General features: G+C 46.3%; 1 pseudogene; it reads right to left on the bottom strand.

Annotated features, from left to right (window-relative positions):
* Positions 1-6,514: 6,514 nt before the first annotated feature.
* Positions 6,515-7,406, bottom strand: LOC130118609 (octapeptide-repeat protein T2-like; annotated as a pseudogene).
* Positions 7,407-8,906: the final 1,500 nt, after the last annotated feature.

Genomic DNA, 8,906 nt, shown 5'->3' with positions numbered 1-8,906 from the left:
TGACTGGGAAGGGGAGGGGGTTAACAGGAGGGGCGGTGACGTACTCAGCACCTCCAGGCCCGGCAGTGGACGAGGGGGAGATAGGGGGATACTGACTGGTATTGAAGAAAAAACTGAGGTAGAAGAAGAAGGAGAGCTGTGGGCAAGGAGCCCTTTGAAAGAACATGTAAACATTTCAGATGACAAAGCTGACTCTGATGCGAGAGAGGCCAATAAAACCTGTGAGGAAACCAGGGTTTCATGTCAAAATACTCCTGAGAACGATATCTCTCACATTAGTTATGAAATGGACATTGTGAATGACAGGCTAGAGTCTGTGCAGAGAGAAAATTCAGGTGTATGTCAGAGCAACTGCGGAGAGATTGCTGGAAAGGGGCTGGTGGAGCCCCTTCTGTTGACCAATGCTTCCCAGGCCAAGGGCAGTGTTGACTATATTGCTAAGTTGTTTTCAAATTTAGAGGATGAGCCATTGAAGGGGCTCCCGTTCAGTGATAGGTCCCAGATAGACAGCCATTACACAGATGGTGTCATCTCTCATGCACTGATAACCGATTCTGCAGGGAGTGACCTAAAGCTACATTCTAATAGGTTCACCGAGACAGACAGTTTGAACGGATCTGTATTTGGCAGTCAGTCAAATGATTGCATATTAAGACCCAGCAACACTGAATACACAAATACAGCACAGACAGATGATGACCTATCTGTACGACCTGCCTCCTACTCTGGAAAGGACAGCATGGAAGCTACGACACCATCCCGTCTTGCCAACAATGAGTCCAGGTTATCTAGGTGCTATGGCATTCAACCCAGTGATGACAAACCCAGTGATAACACCCCATCACTGCAGGAGCTGAACAATGGCGAGTGCACAGATGATAAAACAGGCGGTCTGACCCAAGTCTTTTGGGCAGAGGGAGGTGTTGAGGAGTCCAAGAGCTTTAAAGAGAGGTCTGGTCTTGAGCTTGAGCATGCAGACGCCAATGAGCTGGGTCTGAGAAACCTGCGTTATTCTGAAGATAGTAAAGGCAGCATTGCCAAAGTAATTTCAGAGACAGAGACACAGCTTGCCGCCGGAGAGTTAAGCAACGCCATGAAGGAGAAATCACCCCAGAGAGAGGTGGCGAGAGAAGACCAGCAAGGGATGAACACAAAAACTGATGCGGCAGAGGAATCTGCTGAGAGCCTGGAGTTGCAAACTAAAGATCTATGGAATAGTTTGGAAGAGGAGGAGGAGAGCCCAGGTGGAGCAGTGGTCAGGGGAGAGTTTGACTGCCATCGCTTTACACAAGGAGACCTGCACTTGTGGCCTGAGGAAAATGACCAATGGGCCTCTGCAGAAAATAGGACCCAAGATAGAGAGCTTAGATCTGAATTCTTCTCAGGATTCAGTGGTAAGGCATGGGAGGTGGGAGAGCGGCTCGTCGTAGGCAGGGAGTTCTGGGAGACTGAAGAAAATGACGAACTTGCAGAAAGTGAACCTCACCCAGCTGTCCGGGAGCACTGTGAGGAAACCTGCAATGATGAGACCCAGGGAGAAGCTCACCTTCACGAGGTTGAGGCGACGTGGGATCCCAGAGGTGTTGATGTCCAACAGTCAATCCATGGTTTCAACATCCGGCAGGAGGAAAATGTTGAGAATCTTGAGGACATTGATGATTACAACCGAGCTCCAAAATTTGGAAATTCAGAAATCGAAGTAGATAATGTGGAAAACCCAGAAGAGGAGATGTTCGGCGAGGCAAAAAAGCAAACTTCACCACACGCAGATGCAGTCAGGAACAATGAAAGTCAGCTAGATCTTGTGGAAGAGGAGGAGAACCAGAACTTTAACAGGTGGCCTCATAATCATCTCTGTGACACCGGAAAAGGTGTTGTTGTTGAAGAAGAAGAAAAGGGCTCTAATTTAGAGAACTGTGTCACTCACACATTAGAAAATATTAGCTCAATTATACCAGTTTGCATTGACGATACTCTTCATTCAGAATGTTCAGACCCACAGAATATTGAACCAGTCGCAGATTCTGAAACTGAAAAGAATCAACAGCTTTTGAGGCAGGACAGAGAACAGAGAATAAGCATTATGAACATAGGGGTAGATTACAGAGACATGTCTCTTCCACCTGACACACTATGTTGCCCTACGGATATTGCGTTGATGGTGCAGGAGGATGTAGCTGATTCTTATCCCCAGTTAGACAATTTCAGCTCGGTCGATTTTCCGAGTCCTCCCCCCAGCATAGACCTTGATGTGCAAGACGATAAGCTGGAGAGTTTGGACGACTCCTTTCCCAGTCCGCCGCCATCCGTCGTAGAAGCAGAGGAGTTTATTAGTCACATGAATCTGGAAGAGTTTACCACCAGCACCGAGACACAGCCGTATATTTCCCCATCTCCCGACGCAGATGTCGCAGAGCCCCCCCTGAAAAAGTTGCTGCTGGCTACAACCACTACAACTCAGAGCAAAGGCATCTCAGCCAATCTGAGCCTCTCACCTGTAACATCACAAAGTGAGAGTGAGCTCACGTCCAACTTGGTGAATCAGGATGCCCAAAATAGCCTGCTCCAGAAGCTATCTCCAGTGACCCCTTCTCCACCCCAGCATCCCCTCAACTCCCTCCCAGAACTGCTGATCTCTGAGTGGAAGGATTTGGATGAGGAGCCCTTGGAGGATTTCGAAAAACTGGAACAACTGTGCTGCATATCTGGGGACGAGGAAGACACACTAGGTGGCCTCTTCCTGGGGAACCTGGAGCTGCTGGAGTCTTTGAAGAAAACACCTGAGCCAAGGCCATGTGAGGCCGGAGACGGCAATAAAAGCGAGGAGACCTGTAGCTCTTCCCTGTCTGAGGGGAGCAGGGTGGAGCTGAAGGAGGACATAGACGGCGTCTCCGATAATTCTGAAAAGAGCGTGGTCCAGGATTCCCAAGTTAAGCTGTCACCTCAGGAGGAGAGGCGTGGCATACAGAGCCCGCTGTTTCCATCATGCCATTCCTCTGATGTCAAGGAACAGGGGTCTCTGTCGAAGATGCCCACCAAGAATGGCCTCATGATGCAGGTGAGCAATAACGCCTTGTTTGCTTTTTCTGCAAAACATTTGAGAGTTTGCATTTTTGCATGTTGCTAACTTTGAGTTGTTATCAGAGAAGTGGGCTGAAGTCACTGTGACTTCAACTCGAGTCATACACTTGATGACATCAGATTCAACTTAAAAATAAGTAAAAACATTTTCAATTGACTTGACTTGGACTTGAACAGTTGTGACTCTTGGCTGAGTTGAGACTTGTGACTAAATGACTTTTCCCAATATGAATGAAGTGAAAAAGGTAGCATTATAGTTGTTGTTTTTTATCTTGACACAGAGAGAGCAAGACAGAGTAGAGGACAGAGAGAACTTGCTTAGTGAGAATTGTAGTCATGTTGCCAAAAATCATAAATCACAATCCAGTAGTCCTATGAGATTTCAATGTTTAATTAAAATTGTAATACAATTCAGTAAGATCAAAGATGAATGAAATAAAAAAAAACTCCTGACATACAGGGGAGAAGCCAATTATGCTGGTTTGAAATGGAACTCAGTAGGTTCAGAAACACACGAGACTTCTTCATGGGAAACTTGTCTCGCAGCTGCTAATTAACGCAAAGCATAAAAAAAAACCCAACACCATACATCCACAGTTAACAGTCATTAAAAGAAAACAAAATAAGATGGATAAAATAAAGTAACAGTCCAACAAAGAAGTCCAACTTTGATTTTGATGTTTGATATACTTTATTGATCCCCATGGGGAGCTTCATTCTCTGCATTGAACCCGTCCTAGCTGTGTAGCTAGGAGCAGGGGGCAGCTGCCGTGCAGCGCCCAGGGACCAACTCCAGCTCGTCTTGCCGTGCCTTGCTCAGGGGTACAGACAGGTATATTAACCCTAACATGCATGTCTTTTTGATGGTGGGGGAAACTGGAGCACCCGGAGAAAACCCACCGCGGACACGGGTGGAACATGTAAACTCCACACAGAGGACGACCTGGGATGACCCCCAAGGTTGGACAGCCCCGGGGTTCGAACCCAGGACCATCTTGCTGTGAGGCGACAGCGCTAACTACCGGGCCACTGTACTGCCCTTGGATTTCAGTGTCGTTACTTGAAACGTACACTACCGTTCAAAAGTTTGGGATCACCCAAACAATTTTGTGTTTTCCATGAAAAGTCACACTTATTCACCACCATATGTTGTGAAATGAATAGAAAATAGAGTCAAGACATTGACAAGGTTAGAAATAATGATTTGTATTTGAAATAAGATTTTTTTACATCAAACTTTGCTTTCGTCAAAGAATCCTCCATTTGCAGCAATTACAGCATTGCAGACCTTTGGCATTCTAGCTGTTAATTTGTTGAGGTAATCTGGAGAAATTGCACCCCACGCTTCCAGAAGCAGCTCCCACAAGTTGGATTGGTTGGATGGGCACTTCTTTGAGCAGATTGAGTTTCTGGAGCATCACATTTGTGGGGTCAATTAAACGCTCAAAATGGCCAGAAAAAGAGAACTTTCATCTGAAACTCGACAGTCTATTCTTGTTCTTAGAAATGAAGGCTATTCCATGCGAGAAATTGCTAAGAAATTGAAGATTTCCTACACCGGTGTGTACTACTCCCTTCAGAGGACAGCACAAACAGGCTCTAACAGGTACTATTTAATGAAGATGCCAGTTGGGGACCTGTGAGGCGTCTGTTTCTCAAACTAGAGACTCTAATGTACTTATCTTCTTGCTCAGTTGTGCAACGCGGCCTCCCACTTCTTTTTCTACTCTGGTTAGAGCCTGTTTGTGCTGTCCTCTGAAGGGAGTAGTACACACCGGTGTAGGAAATCTCCAATTTCTTAGCAATTTCTCGCATGGAATAGCCTTCATTTCTAAGAACAAGAATAGACTGTCGAGTTTCAGATGAAAGTTCTCTTTTTCTGGCCATTTTGAGCGTTTAATTGACCCCACAAATGTGATGCTCCAGAAACTCAATCTGCTCAAAGAAGTGCCCATCCAACCAATCCAACTTGTGGGAGCTGCTTCTGGAAGCGTGGGGTGCAATTTCTCCAGATTACCTCAACAAATTAACAGCTAGAATGCCAAAGGTCTGCAATGCTGTAATTGCTGCAAATGGAGGATTCTTTGACGAAAGCAAAGTTTGATGTAAAAAAAATCTTATTTCAAATACAAATCATTATTTCTAACCTTGTCAATGTCTTGACTCTATTTTCTATTCATTTCACAACATATGGTGGTGAATAAGTGTGACTTTTCATGGAAAACACAAAATTGTTTGGGTGATCCCAAACTTTTGAACGGTAGTGTACTTGTTACTTGCTAACCAATGACTTGGTGCCGCCTCTGGTTGTTAGATTCTTTCTGCATGTTTTGTTGTATCTGTGACTTTCTTAATTGGTTTTTTTTCCCTCAATTTTCTGTCCAGGTGTGTGAGGAAAGGCTACAGTTCTCCCTTAGTGAAAATGTCCAAACAAACGTGCTCTGGGGGGCCACGGTGAAAGACACTGTTACTCTCCGGCCCTGGGGGGAACCAGTCAATGACAGTAGTGTTGAACCAGTCAGTGTTAGAGCGAAAGACGACAAGAGTGAAGGTGAAAGGTAAGAGCTGTGACCACAAAACCCATATTAGTGATGCGCGGGTCAACCCACAACCTGCAGGTCGGGTGGGTTTGGGTAAGCTTACTAGAAAATATCACGGCTTCAAGCCAGTGGGTCAAAAAGTGACAAAGCAGTGTTCCGAGTAAGTTATAAATAACTCATAGAAACATTGCGTGCAATAGGCTAGGGGCTAGCAGTGGCAGCTGGTGCTAAAAATTTTTGGGGGGGGGGCACAATTTAGCTTAGCGCAGCACACCTGACAGCTGCTTTACTGTCCACACAGTCACAGAGTTATTAAGAAGGACCATGTAGCCTATAGATTCTATCAGTTTTCGTAGACGGTGGATGATTGACAGTTGAGACGAGGCGTCGTGGTGGGTGGGAACATGATTGACAGCCATGACAGTTGTCCAATCACATTAGATCAGAAAACATTAAAACAATACCAATTCACTGCCAATAAATGTGGGAGTGTCTGGGGACACAGAACAGCGCCCCCTGGAAAATCTGAAGAAACCAATCAGACAGCAGCCTCAGGTCACCTGATCGCCACAAGTTTGTGGGTTTACATGAGGTATGGTTTTGCCGGCGCCCCTCACCCAGGAAGTATATGTATTCAGACAGGAAGTATATGTATTCAGACAGGAAGTATATGTATTCAGACAGAAATCACCCAAATCCCATTTGAACCAATATTTATTGCTGCTGACAGGCGCTCCCAGACCGAAAACACTTTTATTTCATCATTATTTGCATCACACAACTAAATTGTATTTAACATGTTTAAGTAGATTTTCATCTCTTGATATTTGAAGGGGGCGGTGCCCCAGCGTCCTGTAATGGCCAGCTGCCACTGCGGGCTAGGCTGTGCATTGCTAGTCCACCTTCCTTTCACCTCTCTGCCTCTGTCTTTCTCTTTGTCTCTGTCTGTCTCCATCTCTGTCTCCATCTCTGTCTTTCTCTCTGTCTCTCTCTGTCTCTGTCTGCCTTTCTCTCTGTCTGTCTTTCGCTCTGTCTCCATCTCTGTCTCTCTTTCTGTCTCTCGCTGTCTCTGTCTGTCTTTCGCTCTGTCTTTCTCTCTGTCTCTCTTTCTGTCTCTCTCTGTCTCTGTCTGTCTTTCGCTCTGTCTTTCTCTCTGTCTCTCTTTCTGTCTCTCTCTGTCTCTGTCTGTCTTTCTCTCTTTCTCCATCTCTGTCTTTCTCTCTGTCTCTCTTTCTGTCTCTCTCTGTCTTTCGCTCTGTCTCTCTCTCTGTCTCTGTCTGTCTTTCTCTCTGTCTCCATCTCTGTCTTTCTCTCTGTCTCAATCTCTGTCTCTCTCTGTCTCTGTCTGCCTTTCTCTCTTTCTCCATCTCTGTCTTTCTCTCTGTCTCTCTTTCTGTCTCTCTCTGTCTTTCGCTCTGTCTCTCTCTCTGTCTCTGTCTGTCTTTCTCTCTGTCTCCATCTCTGTCTTTCTCTCTGTCTCTCTCTGTCTCTGTCTGCCTTTCTCTCTGTCTCCATCTCTGTCTTTCTCTCTGTCTCAATCTCTGTCTGTCTTTCTCTCTGTCTCTCTCTGTCTCTGTCTGTCTTTCTCTCTGTCTCAATCTCTGTCTCTCTTTCTGTCTCTCTCTGTCTCTGTCTGCCTTTCTCTCTCTACTGGCCAGCTGCCCCTGCAGGCTAGGCTGTGCATTGCTAGTCCACCTTCTCTTTGCCTCTCCGTCTCTGTCTTTCTCTCTGTCTCTGTCTTTCTCTCTGTCTCTGTCTCTCTCTGTCTGTCTTTCTCTCTGTCTCTGTCTCTGTCTCAATCTCTGTCTCTCTCTCGTGCTCTCTCTGTCTCTCCCATCTGTTGAGGCTTCACCTATGAGTTTGTTCCCTCAGTGGTAGTATCTGCAGCTGTTTTTGGTCAGGAGGAGGAGGCTTGTGTCTTCGTGCATGCTCAGTAAACATCGTGTCCAGATGAACTGATTCAACTTTCTGTGAAGAGGCGTGTGTGTGTGTGTGCGTGTGCGTGTGTGTGTGTGTGTGTGTGTGTGTGTGTGTGTGAGTGACAGAGAAAGATCGGTGTGGATTGGCTTCTCATAACGGGTTGGGTGGGTGCGGGTATTAAAACAACTCCTGACCCGCGTGTCACTAGAGCATAAATCAGATGTCAGAGATACAGTTGACATAATCTATGTTTTCTACCCTTTCTAGTCAAGAGCAGAAAGAAACTGCCCCAAATAATTGTCCCTGCGGGGACTATGATGTAACTGCGAATGAACCAGTCACTGTGATGGAGCAGCCGGAGGTCATAACCCCTCAGCCCGCTGGAAACCAAGCGATGAAAGGTATCATCACGGTGGCGTTTATGGCTCTTGTAGGGAAGCCTGTGTTCAGTTCAGGAAGGACTCATCATAACTGAGGTCATTCTAAAGCTCAAATCCACAATTTTCTCGATCTGACCCTCCCTCTGACAGCGGGACTGCAAACAAGGTGTAGCAGCCATTGTCGCTTCTGTGCCGTCAGCTCCGCAGCACACAGCTCCCACCTGTGTAAAAATGGCGTCCTCGGACAAACGCTAACACAGGCAATCCTAATGTATTACACACTACATCAGACTTTATGGAAACATCGTTGTACTGTAATACTGGTGTTGAATTAACGGATTACCTGTCCCAACAGAAGCATCACCACATGGCCGTCATTTTTCCATCCTTCTTCCTGTTTTGAGTAGGAGCGTGTTCGCCGCCGCACCAGTGTTCATCCTACCAAAAATTTCAGCAGCGGTATTTGGAGAGTGTCTCCAACCGTGGTAAAGATACCAGTTAGTGCCATGTAGCCTGACTCCCTGGTCCAGATGGATAAAATAACTATTTATTAGTGGAGTAAAATTGTGGATTTCAGCTTTAATTTCATACAGTGTTTTTCAATCGTCTACGGCAGGGGTGCCCAACTCCAGGCCTTGAGGGCCACCATGTCTGCGGGTATTTGTTGCAACCATGCATCTGATTTAACTCATTAGCTCACCTCTTGGACCAAGGAGGGAAAGGAATGAGTTAAATCAGGTGGTGTAGTGCATGGTTGCAGCAAATACCTGCAGACACGGCGGCCCTCAAGGCCTGGAGTTGGGCACCCCTGATCTACGGTGAGTGTGGCGAGTTTTTCCCCGTTTAATTAGCTGCACACCAGTAATTTATCATATTGTAGCGAATTCGGGGGCAGCCAGGACGCGAAGCCGAGTCTCCTGTGCCACGGGCGACTTCGTTAACCAGTCGACTAAAGGGTCCGACCCGTTAGCCAAGGGCTAGCGAG

Source organism: Lampris incognitus, chromosome 9 (assembly GCF_029633865.1).
Source record: "Lampris incognitus isolate fLamInc1 chromosome 9, fLamInc1.hap2, whole genome shotgun sequence".
In the NCBI taxonomy this organism is placed as follows: Eukaryota; Metazoa; Chordata; class Actinopteri; order Lampriformes; family Lampridae; genus Lampris; species Lampris incognitus.
Note: the sequence above shows the minus strand (reverse complement) of the source record. Positions and strands in the feature narration are given on the sequence as shown.